Source organism: Mirounga angustirostris, unplaced genomic scaffold (assembly GCF_029215605.1).
Source record: "Mirounga angustirostris isolate CCGP_5_RB_7025 unplaced genomic scaffold, mMirAng1.0.hap1 SCAF_1, whole genome shotgun sequence".
NCBI classification, from domain to species: domain Eukaryota; kingdom Metazoa; phylum Chordata; class Mammalia; order Carnivora; family Phocidae; genus Mirounga; species Mirounga angustirostris.
This window is the reverse complement of record NW_026991709.1, coordinates 123074317-123090601: the sequence shown is the minus strand read 5'-3', so window position 1 is coordinate 123090601 and position 16285 is coordinate 123074317. Positions and strand designations below refer to the sequence as shown.

General features: G+C 40.5%; 1 protein-coding gene across 7 annotated transcripts in view; it reads left to right on the top strand.

Annotated features, from left to right (window-relative positions):
• The first annotated feature begins 7078 nt into the window (after positions 1-7078).
• NCK1 (NCK adaptor protein 1) overlaps positions 7079-16285 on the top strand; it is a 78876-nt gene continuing 69669 nt past the window's right edge. For 2 of the 7 annotated variants that reach the window (XM_045903710.2, XM_064587428.1), the window contains exon 1: positions 7146-7270. The gene's annotated coding sequence lies outside the window, so the exon portion shown is untranslated. Of the gene's footprint in view, positions 7271-10288; positions 10388-16285 lie in introns of all 7 variants that reach the window. The other 5 variants (XM_045903712.3, XM_064587427.1, XM_045903709.3 and 2 more) reach the window with 5 other exon arrangements.

The window sequence follows — 16285 nt, the reverse complement described above, 5'->3', positions numbered from 1 at the left end:
CCTTTTTGCTTTTTCAGTCCATCAATACCCAATACTAGATTCTTTCTGTTATAATATCTTGTGATTTCTGTCTTCTTGACTAATATGTCTCTAAACCTTTCCCCAAATAGCCCACAATCATTAGTAGGGTATCTGTGCTTTTGGGAAGATGTTAATGTTCAGATTTTCCAGGAATTACCAGACACTGGCTCTCAACTATCCAAACTGAAGAAATTATCCAAATTGAAGCATAGAAAGAAAAAGTTTTGAAAAAAAATGAACAGAGCCTGGAATGACCTGTACTAAGGACTAAGAAGTCTAGCGTAAGTGTAAATGTAGTCTCAGAAAAGGAGAGAGAGGGAAAGGGGCAGAAAAAAATATTTGGAGAAATACTGGCCAAAAGATTTCTAAATTTGATAAAAGGAAACAACAATATGAGCCAGTAATCCACAGATCCAGGGAAATAAGTGAACCCCAAGCAGCATAAATACAAAGAAAACCACACCTAGAAACATAGTGCAACTGCTGATAAACAAAGATAAAGAAACAAAACTTTAAAAGCAGAAGAAAAGGGGCGCCTGGGTGGCTCAGTCGTTAAGCGTCTGCCTTCGGCTCAGGTCATGATCCCAGGGTCCTGGGATCGAGCCCCACATCGGGCTCCCTGCTCTGCGGGAAGCCTGCTTCTCCCTCTCCCACTCCCCCTGCTTGTGCTCCTGCTCTCGCTATGTCTCTCTCTGTCAAATAAATAAATAAAATCTTTAAAAAAAAAAAAAAGAAAAAGAAAAAAAGACATATGACATACAGGAAAACAGTAAGACAGCTTCTCATCAGAAACACTGGAGGCCTCACTCTCACACTATTGTTCAACATAGTACTAGAAGTCCTAGCAACAGCAATCAGACAACAAAAAGAAATAAAAGGTATTCAAATCGGTAAAGAAGAAGTCAAACTCTCTCCTTTCGCAGATGACATGATACTTTATGTGGAAAACCCAAAAGACTCCATCCCCAAATTACTAGAACACATACAGCAATTCAGTAATGTGGCAGGATACAAAATCAATGCACAGAAATCAGTTGCTTTCTTATACACTAACAATGCAACTGTAGAAAGAGAAATTAGAGAAATGATTCCATTTACAATAGCACCAAAACCCATAAGACCCTCAGAATAAACCTAACCAAAGAGGTAAAGGATCTATACTCTAGGAACTACAGAATACTCAGGAAAGAAATTGAAGAAGACACAAAAAGATGGAAAAACATTCCATGCTCATGGATCGGAAGAATAAACATTGTTAAAATGTCTATGCTACCCAGAGCAATCTATACCTTCAATGCCGTCCCGATCAAGATTCCAATGACATTTTTCAAAGTGCTGGAACAAACAATCCTAAAATTTGTATGAAATCAGAAAAGCCCCTGAATTGCCAAGGAAATGTTGAAAAAAGAAAAACAAAGCTGGGGGCATCATGTTGCCCGATTTCAAGCTATATTACACAGCAGTGATCACAAGACAGCATGGTATTGGCACAAAAACAGACATATAGACCAATGGAACAGAATAGAGAGCCCAGATATGGACCCTCAACTCTATGGTCAAATAATCTTTGACAAAGCAGGAAAAAATGTGCAATGGAAAAAAGACAGTCTCTTCAATAAATAGTGCTGGGAAAATTGGACAGCTACATGCAGAAGAATAAAACTGGACCATTCTCTAATACCATACACAAAGATAAACTCAAAATGGATGAAAGACCTCAATGTGAGACAGGAATCCATCCAAATTCTAGAGGAGAACATAGGCAGTAACCTCTTCGACATCGGCCACAGCAACTTCTTTCAAGATACATCTCCAAAGGCTAGTGAAACAAAAGCAAAAATGAACTTTTGGGACTTCATCAAGATAAAAAGCTTCTGCACAGCAAAGGAAACAGTCAACCAAACAAAGAGGCAACCCACAGAATGGGAGAAGATATTTGCAAATGACACTACAGATAAAGGGCTGGTATCTATGATCTATAAAGAACTTCTCAAACTCAACACTCAAAAAACAAATAATCAAGTCAAAAAATGGGCAGAAGACATGAACGGACACTTGTCCAAAGAAGACATACAAATGGCTAACAGACACATGAAAAAATGTTCATCATCATTAGCCATTAGGGAAATTCAAATCAAAACCACACTGAGATACCACCTTACACCAGTTAGAATGGCAAAAATTGACAAAGCAAGAAACAACAAATGTTGGAGAAATTGTGGAAAAAGGGGAACCCTCTTACACTCTTGATGGGAATGCAAGCTGGTACAGCCACTTTGGAAAACAGTGTGGAGGTGCCTCAGAAAATTAAAAATAGAGCTACCCTATGACCCAGCAATTGCACTACTGGGTATTTACTCCAAAGACACGTAGTGTCTTTGTCTTTACCCCAAAGACATGTAGTGAAAAGAAGGGCCATATGCACCCCAATGTTCATAGCAGCAATGTCCGCAAGAGCCAAACTGTGGAAAGAGCCGAGATGCCCTTCAACAGATGAATGGATAAAGAAGATGTGGTCCGTATATACAATGGAATATTACTCAGCCATCAGAAAAGATGAATACCCAACTTGTACATCAATATGGACGGGACTGGAGGAGATTATGCTAGGTGAAATAAGTCAAGCAGAGAAAGTCAATTATCATATGGTTTCACTTATTTGTGGAACGTAAGGAATAGCATGGAGGACAGTAGGAGAAGGAAGGGAAAAATGAAAGGGGGAAATCAGAGGGAGAGATGAACCATGACAGACTATGGACTCTGAGAAACAAACTGAGGGTTTTAGAGGGGAGGGGGGTGGGGGGGATGGGTTAGCCTGGTGATGGGTATTAAGAAGGGCACATACTGCATGGAGCACTGGGTGTTATACGCAAACAATGGATCATGGATCACTACATCAAAAACTAATGATGTATTGTATGGTCACTAACATAACATAATAAAATAAAATTAAAAAAAAAAAAAAGAAGAAACACTGGAGGCCAGAAAAGAATAGAATGACATTTTAAAGTGGTGAAGAATAGGGCGCCTGGGTGGCTCAGTTGGTTAAGCGACTGCCTTCGGCTCAGGTCATGATCCTGGAGTCCTGGGATCGAGTCCCGCATCGGGCTCCCTGCTCAGCAGGGAGTCTGCTTCTCCCTCTGACCCTCTCCCGTCTCATGCTCTATCTCATTCTCTCTCTCAAATAAATAAAATCTTAAAAAACAACAACAACAACAAAACAAAACAAAAAATAAAGTGGTGAAGAATACCGCTCTGATGGCTTCTTATCCCCCATAGGATAAAGGCTAAGGTCCTTAACTCCTATAACCTGCTATTGCTTACTTTTCTAGTCATCTTTAGCGATGAAACAAGAAAGCATTGGGTAGAAAGTAGATAGGCAAAAGCCACATATGAAATTGCAGTATGGTAACTTAGAAGGAATGGAGTTACATGTTCTTATGGGGTGGAAGTTGTCCCAGAGACTTCCTTCAGCAATATTGTGTAATACCTTTTCAATTGTGTAATACCTTTTTAAATGCAGGCCCCTCTATGTGGAAAACCCATCTCTTCTTTGCCTACTTATTTGCCTGACTAGCCTGACCATACAAATCCCCCTGTGGTTTAATGTCCCCCTATACATTTTTATAGCTGTATTAACTATATTAATAATAAATATATTTAAATCTCATTCTCTGACACTGGATTGAACTCCTTTCAGTTAAGACTGATCTTTAGATTTCCAGCACCTATTATAGTGCCTACCACAGAGTGGACTCAATAAATTTTTGTTGAATTAATTCCCATAAAAGCATAACAATACTCAGTCCAGAAATTAAATTTAGTTACCAGGGTCCACTAATTTCTATACTTCACAGTCAAGCTTGTGATTAGTTACTTCTTGTTGATTAGTAAGTAGGGCTTTTTTGTTGTTGTTGCCCTAAACAGTCCTACCTGGCAGTGATGCTAAACCAGATCATCCTCTAATCATTTCTAACTATAAGCTATCAAGTTTCCTGGGAAAGATCTTGAGACATGGAGGCTTATTTTCCCCTTCCTGTCTTCCCAAATCCTTTCCTTCAGGATTAATAAAGTGAGCTGCCTACATGTTTTTATCCTAGACAGATTAGCTATCCCTATCCAAAGCCCCGTTTCCAGTCCATAGGTCATAAGTTTTGGTCTAAATATTATTGTCACATGATTCTGGCTAGTCCCTGGGCCACTCAGCAATAATTAGCAGGGGTGATTCCCATTTTTGGTTTGAGTTCTGCTAAAAGAGGGGAAGAAGAAGCCATGTGAATGTTAATATTTGGAAGTTGGGGAGACAGGGTGTATGGAAGGAAGTCTCTGGGACAACTTCCACCCCATAAGAACATGTAACTCCATTCCTTCTAAGTTACCATACTGCAATTTCATATGTGGCTTTTGCCTATCTACTTTCTACCCAATGCTTTCTTGTTTCATCGCTATTTCTTTTTTTCCTTCAATTCCTTCACCTTTTCATATGTTTTTTGAGCTTTTCTTTTCTTTCTCTCTTTCTTTCTTTCTAAAAGATTTTATTTATTTATTTGACAGAGAGAGACACAGCAAGAGAGGGAACACAAGCAGTGGGAGTGGGAGAGAGAGACGCAGGCTCCCCACTGAGCAGGGAACCTGACACAGGGCTCGATCCCAGGACCCTGGGATCATGACCTGAGCCGAAGGTAGATGCTTAAAGACTGAGCCACCCAGGCACCCCTTTCTTTCTTTTTTTTTTTTTTTTAAATTTCCTGGTAAGAATGGGTGATGAGGAAACTTAAAGAAGGAAAACTAAAAGGAAAAAACATGTTTACAGGGAACTAAAAACCCTTTTAAAAGAAAGCTCTTTCCCTTATTTCTTCTATTGCTTAAATAGGTGGCACACAGTAGTCAAGAGATCTAGATCAAAATCTTGTGAAGGGTCTGTTCAGACCACTGGTTCATTCAAAATACGTATTCACTTACAAAATAAAATCTAAACTTACAACTTCAGCATATTTTTCTGGGTTTATTTTCCCCACTTACGGCAGTGGTATAAGCTACCTGATGGCAGGAACCACTTTACCTGTTGTATTTGTATAAACACCCCCAACCCATCACATGTTAAATATATAAGTCGAATTGAACTGAGCCAGGTTTTGCTAACAGTTTGTTGTATGATTTTGGAGAAACAGTTTTCACCTCTGGACAATCATTTCTCCAGCTTAAAAAATGAATATAATAGCATCTCAATCCATAAACTTTATAAGATGTATCAACAAATAAAACTATTGTATTAGCTTGAGCTGCCAATAACAAAATACCAGCAACAGAAATTTAATTTCTCCTGGTTCTAGAAGCTGAAGTCCCACATCAGTATGCCATCATGGTCAATTACAGGTGAGAGCTCTCTTCCAGGCTTGCACATGGCCCTTTCTCACTCCTCTCATGGTGGAGATAGAGAGCAAGCTCTCTGCTGTCTCTTTTTACAGGAACACTAATCCTATAGTAGTAGGGCCCCACTCTTATATCAACCTTAAGTACCTCCTGAAGGCCCTGTCTTCAAATACAGTCACATTAGGGGTTAGGGCTTCAACATATGAATTTTGTGAGGGGACAAACTCAGTCCATAGTAGCCATTATAAATATGCAAAGGAATTTAGACCATTAGAATAAATTTGAAGTTCACTTATATTATTCACTTTGGATGCTAATAATGGGATATAGACATACAGTAGCTGTTGCCCAGAGTTTCATGGTTTACTTGCCAGAGCCAACTTGAAGCCAGGAAGGGGTGGAAGGTGATCTGTGCTTGACCTTGTGGTCCTAAATAATGGCAACCAAACCACATACCTCAGAACTCAAATGAATAATTTTGAAGTTAGGGTGCCTGGGTGGCTCAGTTGGTTAAGCGACTGCCTTCGGCTCAGGTCATGATCCTGGAGTCCCGGGATCGAGTCCCGCATCGGGCTCCCTGCTCGGCAGGGAGTCTGCTTCTCCCTCTGACCCTCCCCCTCTCGTGCTGTCTCTCTTATCCTCTCTCTCTCTCTCAAATAAATAAATAAAATCCTTTAAAAAAAATAATAATTTTGAAGTTAAATGCAGAAGAATGTGAACCCTTGGGACTTACAGTTAGGCCAGGATTAAAGAAGGGAAAGGAAGCTGTATTAACACCTTAAACAATATTTACTTACCATCTATGTAGTTGGCAGTAGGGAAAAATACTGACATGGTTCCTGACTTAATGAGTTTACCATCTACGTGGGGATACGGACCAACTCAACAGCTTGTTTGGGGAAAATACCTGTGCTCCATGAAAAGTATCCAACCCAGCCGGTTTCCCTGAGGAGGCGACGCCTAAGCGGAGCCGAGCCACAAAGATGGTTCAGAAGGCATGAGGCAGGTTGAGGTGGGGGGCTGCAGTACTGGAGTGGGGAGAACCAACTTAGTGATGACCGGGCAGGTGGCTGGGACTGGGCCGCTAAGAATGGGCACACTTGGCACCGAAGGTCATTGTCCTCCTCACAGCATGGCTACCACAGCTGAGACTGGAAGCTATCCACGCACCAGGGCACCTGGAAGGCCCTTAGAGTCATCTTATTTCGGTTTGTGGCTCAAATTAACCGTACATCTTACATTTTTCTCTCAGGTTCCCATTTCCAGGCCTTTTGGTTTGTTTTTCATTTTCTCTCCCTGCCCCTAAAAACCTTCTGTTGGGCAAGACCCTCTTTAATGCAGAAACCAGGAAGAAGCTCCCAGAACAGCTGGGGCTGAACTAGGGAAGCAGTAATTTCTGCTGCGGAGTCTAATGTGGCGCTGAGGAGGAAGGCCCAAAGTAATCGGCTACAGCAACCGGAGAGGCAAAAACGACAAGAGCCAGGCCAGGCCAGGCACTCTTCACCCTCTCGCTCACTCTCCGCTGGACAGCCTCAGCTTGATCCACGCCCAGCACAGCACTTGATTGACAGGCGGGCCGGCCCAATCCGAGCGCGGCGCAGACAGCTCTCGCTTCAGGGATAGGAGAAAAAGGAGCGACTGAACCTATCGGATTGCGCCGGGAGGGGGTTTCCTGCCCGCGCGGATCCGCCCACGGCCTCCCGGCCAGTCGGCACCGGAGCCCCGCCCGCCCGCCGCGCGCGTCCCGCCCCTCTCCCGAGAGCTACGCGGCGGCTGAGCGGAGGCCTCGTGCCGTAACGGCCATCGCGGCGGCCGCGGCGGTCTCCCGGTGCCCTCCTCAGGTGAGCTGGGGCCGCACGGGCCCGGCAGAGGGAAGGTGAGACGGTCCTGCCAGTAGGCAGACGCACAGACAGCCTTTCCTCTCCCCGTGCGTCCACATAGCCTGTTACTCGCTGCGTTGCTTCCTCTTCTCCGGCGAAGTTAGCCCCCTGGGCGCCGTCTGCCGGCCCTGAGCTGAGCCGGAGGGGGCGGGGAGGCCGCTTGGCCGGGCCTGGGCGTTTGCATCGCGGCTCCGCGCGATCCTCTGGCCAGTGCCCGGGACCGCGCAGCCCCAGGCCTCGCTCCGGCCGGCCGCTCCTGCGAGGCTGGGAGGTCGAGTGTGCGGCGCTCGCGCTCCCGTTTCTTTCTCTCCCTAAAAAGTCCTCTTGTCTGTTGTGGCGTAATCCGAGGCGGGGGAAGGTAGGGACGTGGTAGAGGAGGGGACGGGCGCACTCACCTCCAGCCCTGCAGGAGGGGAGGGGGCCGTAACCTGTGCTGAGGGTGGACGTCCTTGGGATGCTCCCTGGGCCCCTCCCCCCAGCCCCAGCAGTTTCCCCCGTTCTCGGGAAATCGAGGTTAATTTAATCATACGGACCTGCTGTAGTTTCGTACGCTTGCTTGTTGCTTCGGCTGTGAGCTTTTGACTTAAGTGTAATATATCCGGTAAAAAAAAAAAAACAAAAAACAAAAACTAAGTAATGGTTTTGTGACGTTCTGTGGTGTTTTCATAAAAGTTAAATTTGCCGTTAGAAGCTCGGGAAGCTGGATTTTTTTAGGGCTGAGAACTGTAACATTATAGGCGCTTAGTTATTGTCGAACGGATGAGCTGGTCACCTAAAAATAATTTCACCCGTTAGATTTGGTAAGAAAACATAGGAGTTAGGAAAGAAAAGTTGAGAATTTCGAATCCCATCTTGGGTGGTGAGCAAAGAAGCTCAGTGTCTGGTCAAAACGGGTAAATGTTGCAAGAGGTATTCATTTTTAAAAGTCTTACTTTGGTAGATTGATGAAAAACGAACTGTACAATTTACTAAGCATCTGGAAAGCACTGTTCCTAAAATCTTAATCTTCAGCGAGGTGAAATGGGGAAATAATCCAAGAAGGTTTTGTTTGTTTGATAATTGTCAGTTATATTCAGTTCTTAAGTAGGCTCCCATTCACAGTTTGATAGTAACAAGGAATACCATTCACAGTTTGATAGCTACAAGGAATATGCATTGGTTGATTAATAGTAGTTTTCATTCCATCTTGATCATGGACTGTGGAATTTTCTTTTTTGGGAAAATTGTGATTTGGAGGAATTAGCTATAATATCAGTTAAACCCTATTCGCAGAGTGCTGGAGACTCAGCTGTGCTTGTTCACATATTAAATTTTAAATTGTTCGCTTTATTTTTCTGTGCATTATCTTTTAGTGCAGATTTTACCAGTGTTTTCAGGTCCATATAAATAAAATTTGAAGCATACACAGAATGTTTTGTTAGATACTGAATGGTACTTTATGCTTCTGGGTTTATTTTTATTTTGGACCGTTGAGGACTTTCTTGCCAAAAGCTCAAGGTAGATTTAATGTGATTATTGTTATAAATCACTTGTCAGGAGGACTTCATTTAATAAATACAGAATGCAGTCCATTTTTTATCATAGTATCATACTTTAATAACTTTTACAATTTACTTGCCTTTATAATATGGAAAAATACCAAATATTCTGTACCTACATCAGAAGACTGAATGATTTGTTATTTAGTCAATAAGTAAAATTGGAGGAAACTCGTGAAATCACTATAAGCATTTAAGAAATTCTTCATAAATACTTGGGTGTGCTGTTTTAGGAAGACAACTGATACTTATTTTAAAATATTTACAGGACGCCTGGGTGGCTCAGTTGGTTAGGCAACTGCCTTCGGCTCGGGTCGTGATCCTGGAGTCCCGGGATCGAGTCCCGCATCGGGCTCCCTGCTCGGCGAGGAGCCTGCTTCTCCCTCTGACCCTCCCCCCTCTCATGTACTCTCTCTCATTCTCGCTCTCTCAAATAAATAAATAAATCTTAAAAAAAATAAAATAAAATATTTAGAGAGTGCTGGCCTGCTCACTTGGGTGAGGGGGCGGGAGTGGCAGAGGGAGAGTGAAAGGGAGAGAATCTCAAGCACACTCCCTGCTGAGCACAGAGTGTGATTTGGGCATTAGGGCTGGGTCTCATGACCCTGAGATCTTGACCTGAGCCAAAACCAAGAGTTGGTCACTCAACTGACTGAGCCACCCAGGCGCCTCGGGAAGACAGCTGATATTTAAAGATTATTTAATTAAGGCAGTAATTCTATCTGGATGATCCTCATTTTACTGATTCCATAGGCTGACTTTGTTTTGGTAACATTACACTTGCAGCTACCCAGACACAAACCTTGGTTTTGTCTTTGACATCCTCTATCCACATATCATTGGCTAATTTTTGTCAGCCATTTTTTGGAAATTTCTTTGAGATATATTCCTTTCCACTAGCTTGTAATTGGGTTTTCTGCCTACCTTTTCTCTCTACTCATTATGCCCTGCCTTCCATCTTAATCTTAAAATTATGTTTCCCCATGTCCCTCACTGTGAAACCAGCGATAACTCCCTGTTATTTATAGAGTATACCTCAGAATTCCTAGTCTTCTAAAAGTCTGCTCAATACCTATTTTTTTCTTATGACAGCACTGTTTCTCTATGAGAGCTGACCATCCTAAACCAGTCTATCATTCTCATTTAGAGTTTGTTTTTCTACCTTTGTCTGTTGAGAATTTGATTGCCTATGCATAGCCTGCCTATTCTTTAAAAGAAATCCCTTCCCCCCCGCCCCCAAGTTTCCAAAGTAGCAAATGAAGTCATATTTTGTTGAAGTTTCATTTTTGGTCCTGAATTCAGTGCAGCCTTCCAGATCTTTCTGTTCTCTGTATTGTTACTTTCCTTTGAGCCTGTTGCCCTTACTGTTTTATCATTCCTTTGGTTTTTTTTTTTTTTAAGCTTATGTGGACTTGTGTCATAATATCATGGAACAATACTGTGGGAACATTGGAATTACAACCTTTTGTTTTATAGGTAAGGAAAATGAAAGCCATACAGAATAACTACACAAAAATTCACACATCTAATGATGGTGGCAGAGCTGAAACTCAAAGCTTGATTTCCTAACTCAAGGTCTGTGTATTCTTTTTTTTTTTTTAAGATTTTATTTATTTGAGAGAGTGTGAGCGCACAAGCAGGGTGAGGGGCAGAGGGAGAAGCACACTCCCCGCTGAGCAGGGAGCCCAATACGGGCTCCATCCTGGGACTCCAGGATCATCACCTGAGCTGAAGGCAGACGCTTAACTGACTGAAACACCCAGGTGCCCCTTGGTCTGTGTATTCTTTAAAAAACTTTTTTTTCCTATGTATTTCCTAAGAAGCTATACTATATATATATATTTTTAAAGATTTTTATTTATTTGGCAGAGAGAGACACAGAGATAGAGGGAACACAAGCAGGGGGAGTGGGAGAGGGAGAAACAGGCTTTCCGCTGAGGAGGGAGCCCGATGCGGGGCTCGATCCCAGGACCCTGGGATCATGACCTGAGGCAGACGCTTAACCAACTGAGCCACCCAGGCGCCCCTATACTATTTTTCATCTCTTGCAATGCAGTTTTTTTATTGTTTGCTTCACGTTATTTTGCATTCTGTATCTTTACACCTTCCATACATTCAAAACTTGTATGTGAGGGCAGTGGGATCTTCATAACTTGGATTGTTTAAATAATTAAAACTGATTTAAAGTCTTTTTCTTTGCTTGTTAGATGTATTAACAGCATTAACAAAAATAATATTCTCATCTCTATAGTGGAGTCCGTGATTCATTAAAAAGTGAATGGATCTCTTAGAATTTTTACTCCTGGAGTTTAGTTTGTTTGAATCTCTTAGTTCAAAGAGACTGAATATTTGGGTACTTTCAAAGTAGATGTGAACATTGCAGTGGTTTGGAGGAAACCTGCAGGGTTTATCCCATAACTAAATTTAATGATCCAGCCAAATGTTCTTTTTCTCTTTTAGATTCTTAGAACAGCAACACTTTTACATTTTGCTACTTTGCCCTCTTATTCATCTGTCAGAAACCTGATTATTGAGCAATCTGTTTATTGAGCAAAATATTCTGAAAACATTTGTTCTTTTGGGAAGTCAGAGAGCTTTTATATATTTGCTCTTGACCTTTTTTTCCTCTTAACTCTAAAGTTTCTGTTATAGTGGCAACATAGGGTTGCCTTGGTTTTTGTTGTTTTTTTACACTTACGTAGCAAGAGTTGAGTAGTGGAAGATAGCACAGAAAACTATCAGGTGAAATATTTCTGGAAGAAATGTTTTACCCTTTGGGTTTTAAACAGGTTAGAAGCTGTTTTTCTATTTTTGGGTTGTTTATAATGGCTTGTTTTTTGTTTAAGTAAATAATCTGCTAAAATAAACTGTTGAAACACTGATTCTCTCATTCTTTATTCCTGAAATTGTATTTAAGGATTGCTGAGTTGGACGTAAGTATGGTATGGATAATTCTACTTTTCTTGAAACAGACCAATCGAATAAAGCAGTGAGATTATGGCTTTTAAAAAACGGATGCATCTAAAGAGCTTTTTTTGTTGCTTTTTAACAATCAGCCTTCCAAAAATTTCAGTACATATTTCCAAATCATGTTGTATTTAGATAAACTCAAATAATTGATATAACAAAGAATTTAATATGCCCTGTATTTTTTGAGCATTCCAGCAAAACAAAAATTTATATTTACCACAAAAACATTCTATTAATTAAATGAGACTTTGGAAAATTTTCCTTAGAAATTCTTGATCGCTTCCAGGTACTAAATGTTCTTGCATGATAACATTTTTTATTTTTAGAAACATTTAGAATACTTTGTGTACAGCCCCTTCCCCCAGAATTCTGCCCTGGGAAGTCAGTTACTTTAATTTTTCTATGGATTTTTTTTTTTTTCATTTCTTTTCCATATTTTTTTCTTCTAAAGATTTTATTTTTAGGTAATAACTGCACCTAATTTGGGGCTTAAACTCATAACCCTGAGAACAAGAGTTGCGTGCACTGACTGAGCCAGCCAGGCACCCCTCTGTATTCTTAAAAAGGCCTTCCATGATTTGGCTACTTCTAGCTGCATCTCTTGCCATTCTCCCTTCCCCCCCTTTTCCCTTCAGTAGCCAAGATTTTTTTGCCTTAGAACCTGTGAACATGCTCTTCCCACTGGGCAGATGGCTCCCTTTTGGCTGCTGGTAATAAAGGCCAGATAATTTCTCACACCAGAAAAACCCAGGGTTTGCATGGCACTCATTTATTTAAATAATATTTCCAGGTGTTTTTTTCTTTGTAAAAATAATTCTGAAATAAAGATCTTTGTACATAAAGCCTTAGATTTTTTTTTCCCTTTGATTAATTCCTGTTGTGGGATGATGCAATTGAAAATGTCATTGATTTCTTTAAAAACTTGTTAAAGTATCATTTAAATTTTTTAAAATAGCAAAGTACACAAATTTCATTGTATTTGTAGACACCTATCCATCACCCAGATCAAGGTATAGAACATTTCCAGTGCTCCAGAAAGCTCTCTCATGTGTCCTCTCATTCACTATTTCCTATCCCCAAAAGTTATTGTTCTGACCTGTATCATTTTTGTCTGTTCTTGAACTTAATGGAACCATAGAATATACACTCTTGTGGGTGACTACTTTTGCTTAATAATTGTGTTTGTGAGATTCACCTGTGATGTTGGGTATAGCAATAGTTGGTCTTTTTTACTGATAGTAGTTTTCTGCTGGATGAAATATACAATTAAAAAAAATTCACCATTAATAGATATTTGGTTTGTTTCTAGTTTTTAAGCTATTGTGAATAAAGCTGTTATATATACATTTACTTATAAGTGTTCCAGTGGACATACACAGTCATTTCTTTTGTGTATGTATACCTGTGAGTATAGTTACTCTTTTCTTGTCTAGCAGTTTTTGAACCTGCTGGGAGCAGCTTTCTGTCTCCATAGTAGTTTTCTGGAATTTTTCCCTTTACCATAAGACTAGTGACTCCCCTTGCCTTTCTTCTGTGTTAAATCTCTTATTTCCTGTGAATCATGTAGTTCTTTTTTTGGTTTGACCCCTCCTTTGGTGGAATATATCCCATAGTAGATTCCTGTGAAAGACTGAGATCTTGTATTAATAAAATGCCCTCTTTTTTTTGGTCTTCCCATGGGATTTTGCTGGGTAATGAATTCTGGGTTAGAAATAATTTACTTTCAGAAATAATTTACTTTCAGAATTCGCAAGGCATCTCTCCATTGTTTTCTGGTTTGTGATCCTTTTGAGAATTTTGAAAACATTCTGATTCCTGATCCTAATGTTTTTTTGCTTTTTTGGAATTTTGTATCTCTTGTATTCAGAAATTTCATGATGGTGTGACTTGGCGTACATCTATTTTTGTGCGTTTTCTTGCATACTCATTGTGCCCCTCAAACCTGCAAAATTATGTTAGTTCTGGGAAATTTTCTTGAATTATTTCATTGATGATTATATTAGTCACCTAGGGCTGCCATAACAAAATAACACAGACTGGGTGGTTTAAACAACAGAAACTTATTTTCTGACAGTTCTGAATGCTAAGAAGTCCAAGATCAAGGTGCTATCTGGCTTCTAGACAGCTGCTTTTTCACTGTGTCCTTACAAAGCCTTTCTGTATAGGGAGTTACCTCTCTCTTCCTCATCCTCCCCTTTGGGGGTTGAGGCTTCAACATGAATGGGGGGGGCAGGGAGACGACATAATTCAGTCTATAATAATAGTTTCCTCTCCTTCCTTTTGTTTCTCTCTCTGATAATTTTGTTATTTCTGCTAGTTCTGTTTGTATCTCAGACTAGTCCTTTGGTATTTGTTTTTCTTCTTTAGTTTTCATCTCCTAGTGTTTTTACTCTATATTATATGAGAGGTTTTGTTAACTTTATTTCCTAAGCCTTCTGCTGAATTTTTCATTTTTTCCAGCAAGATTTTGATTTCCCAAGAACTCTTTATTCTTTAAAAATTCTTTTTTTATAGAGAGTATCCTTTGCTAGTTTCATGGATACATTTTCTTCTCTACTTTCCGAGGGTATAAAAATGACTTTTTTTTTGCCCTTGTTTCTTCTTGGGGACTCTCTTCTAAATTGGTTTCTAACTTTTATGTTGCTTGAGGTGTCAGTAATCCTTGGATGTTATCTTGAGATTGAAAGCTTGAATTGATGGGGTCTTAAACTTCATTGCATGGTGGTCCAAGTGAGCCTTTTTTTTTTTTGAGAAAACCCTGATGTCTGGGAGGTCTTTCCTCTTGAGGGAAAACAATTTTCTTGACGGCTGAAGGTTTGGCCGCCCTCGTGTGTGTGTGTGTGGGGGGGGGGGGGGGTGTATGTGTGAGGGACTGGATTTCTCATTCCCCACTTTTGGTAGGGTACACAGATTTTTAGTTCTATCTGGTGATCCCAGTTCAGAGTTGTGTAGCCTACCATTAGGTATATTTGGGGAGGAAACTTCTAAGGATTTAACCACTTCTTAGCTTTCACCCGGTCTTCCTTATTTAACCCCCTCTTTTCTCAGTTTAAGCAGTAGCAGGTGCTGCCAATTCCTGACTCTTGAGGATTCCAGGGTATAAGTTGGGTTTTTCAACTCCTGGGGTAGGGTTCACCTTTCTGGAATTCACTGAGGTAGTAACTAGTTGTCCATCTGTCTTTTTAGGTTACAAAAATTTGTTGCTATTGCTTGCTTTCCTGTATATTTTGCCTACTGTGTTAATTTCCTTAAAAAAAAAACTAATGTGTTAAATCCACTATTTTAATTGGAACCTCTCAAAAACCTTATTTGTACTGCCCAAAGCCAGGAATGATTTTACATTTTTTAAGGGTTGTAAGAAAAGAAGACTATGTGACAGAGACTGTGTGTGGCCCACAAAGCCTAAAATATTTACTGTCTGGCCCTTTAGAGAAAAAGTTGCCTTACCCTGTCCTTGTTACAAAGTTTCTGATTTCCTTTAATAAGGCTGTTTCTAGACTACTACTTTACTCCAACTCAGGCTTTAGTTTGTAATCTTGGAACTTCCTGAAGCTCTTTGGGGTTTTTTTGTTTGTTTGTTTTTTTAAATATTTTATTTATTTATTTGAGAGAGAGAGCACAAGCAGGGTGAGGGCAGAGGGAGAAGCAGACTCCCTGCTGAGTGGGGATCCTGATACAGGGCTCAATCCCGGGACTCCAGGATCATGACCTGAGCCAAAGGCAGATGCTTAACTGACTGAGCCACCCAGGTGCCCCTGAAGCTCTTTGTTTTAATTTAGCCTAGTGCATATTGTGGAAGTTATGACTAAGAATTGGTAGGTTATACTCAATTATCAGAGATAGGAGATTTTTAAAGTAAAATCTCAAAGAGTTGAGGGGTGTCTGCCTTTGGCTCAGGTCATGATCTCTGGGTCCTGGGATCGAGCCCTGCATTGGGCTCCCTGCTGTGCGGGAAGCCTGCTTCTCCCTCTCCCACTCCCCCTGCTTGTGTTGCCTCGCTGTGTCTCTCTCTGTCAAATAAATAAAATCTTAAAAAAAAAAATCTCAAAGAGTAGGATAAGCAAAATGTTGAAGAAATGAGTCATGGAACATAGAATATATATATTTATGGATGCATTGTTCTTTGTCTTGTCATGTAAGTGCAGAACTTAGGCATGTATATTGTGAAGAATGGGGAAAGGGCAGTTGTTACATTGACAGCAGGCTCAAGTCATACTTTAAATGAGTCATTTTCATGAGCCCTCTCTGTAGTTGGTAAATCATAACTGGCAGAATAATTTTGGTTCTAGGCAGGAAGCTGTTCTAGGCAGTAATACACATACACATACATGTGTAAGTGTGTGTTTTTATACATATATACAGATATATGTAAAATTGTATTTTTCTACCTGATGTCAGAAATGAGAGGGAAAATTAATGTAAGCCACATGTCACAGTGGGAGAAACAGGATTACATTGTTATAGGAAAAAAAATAAAATGTCTTTTTAATTTCTGGCTGCCAA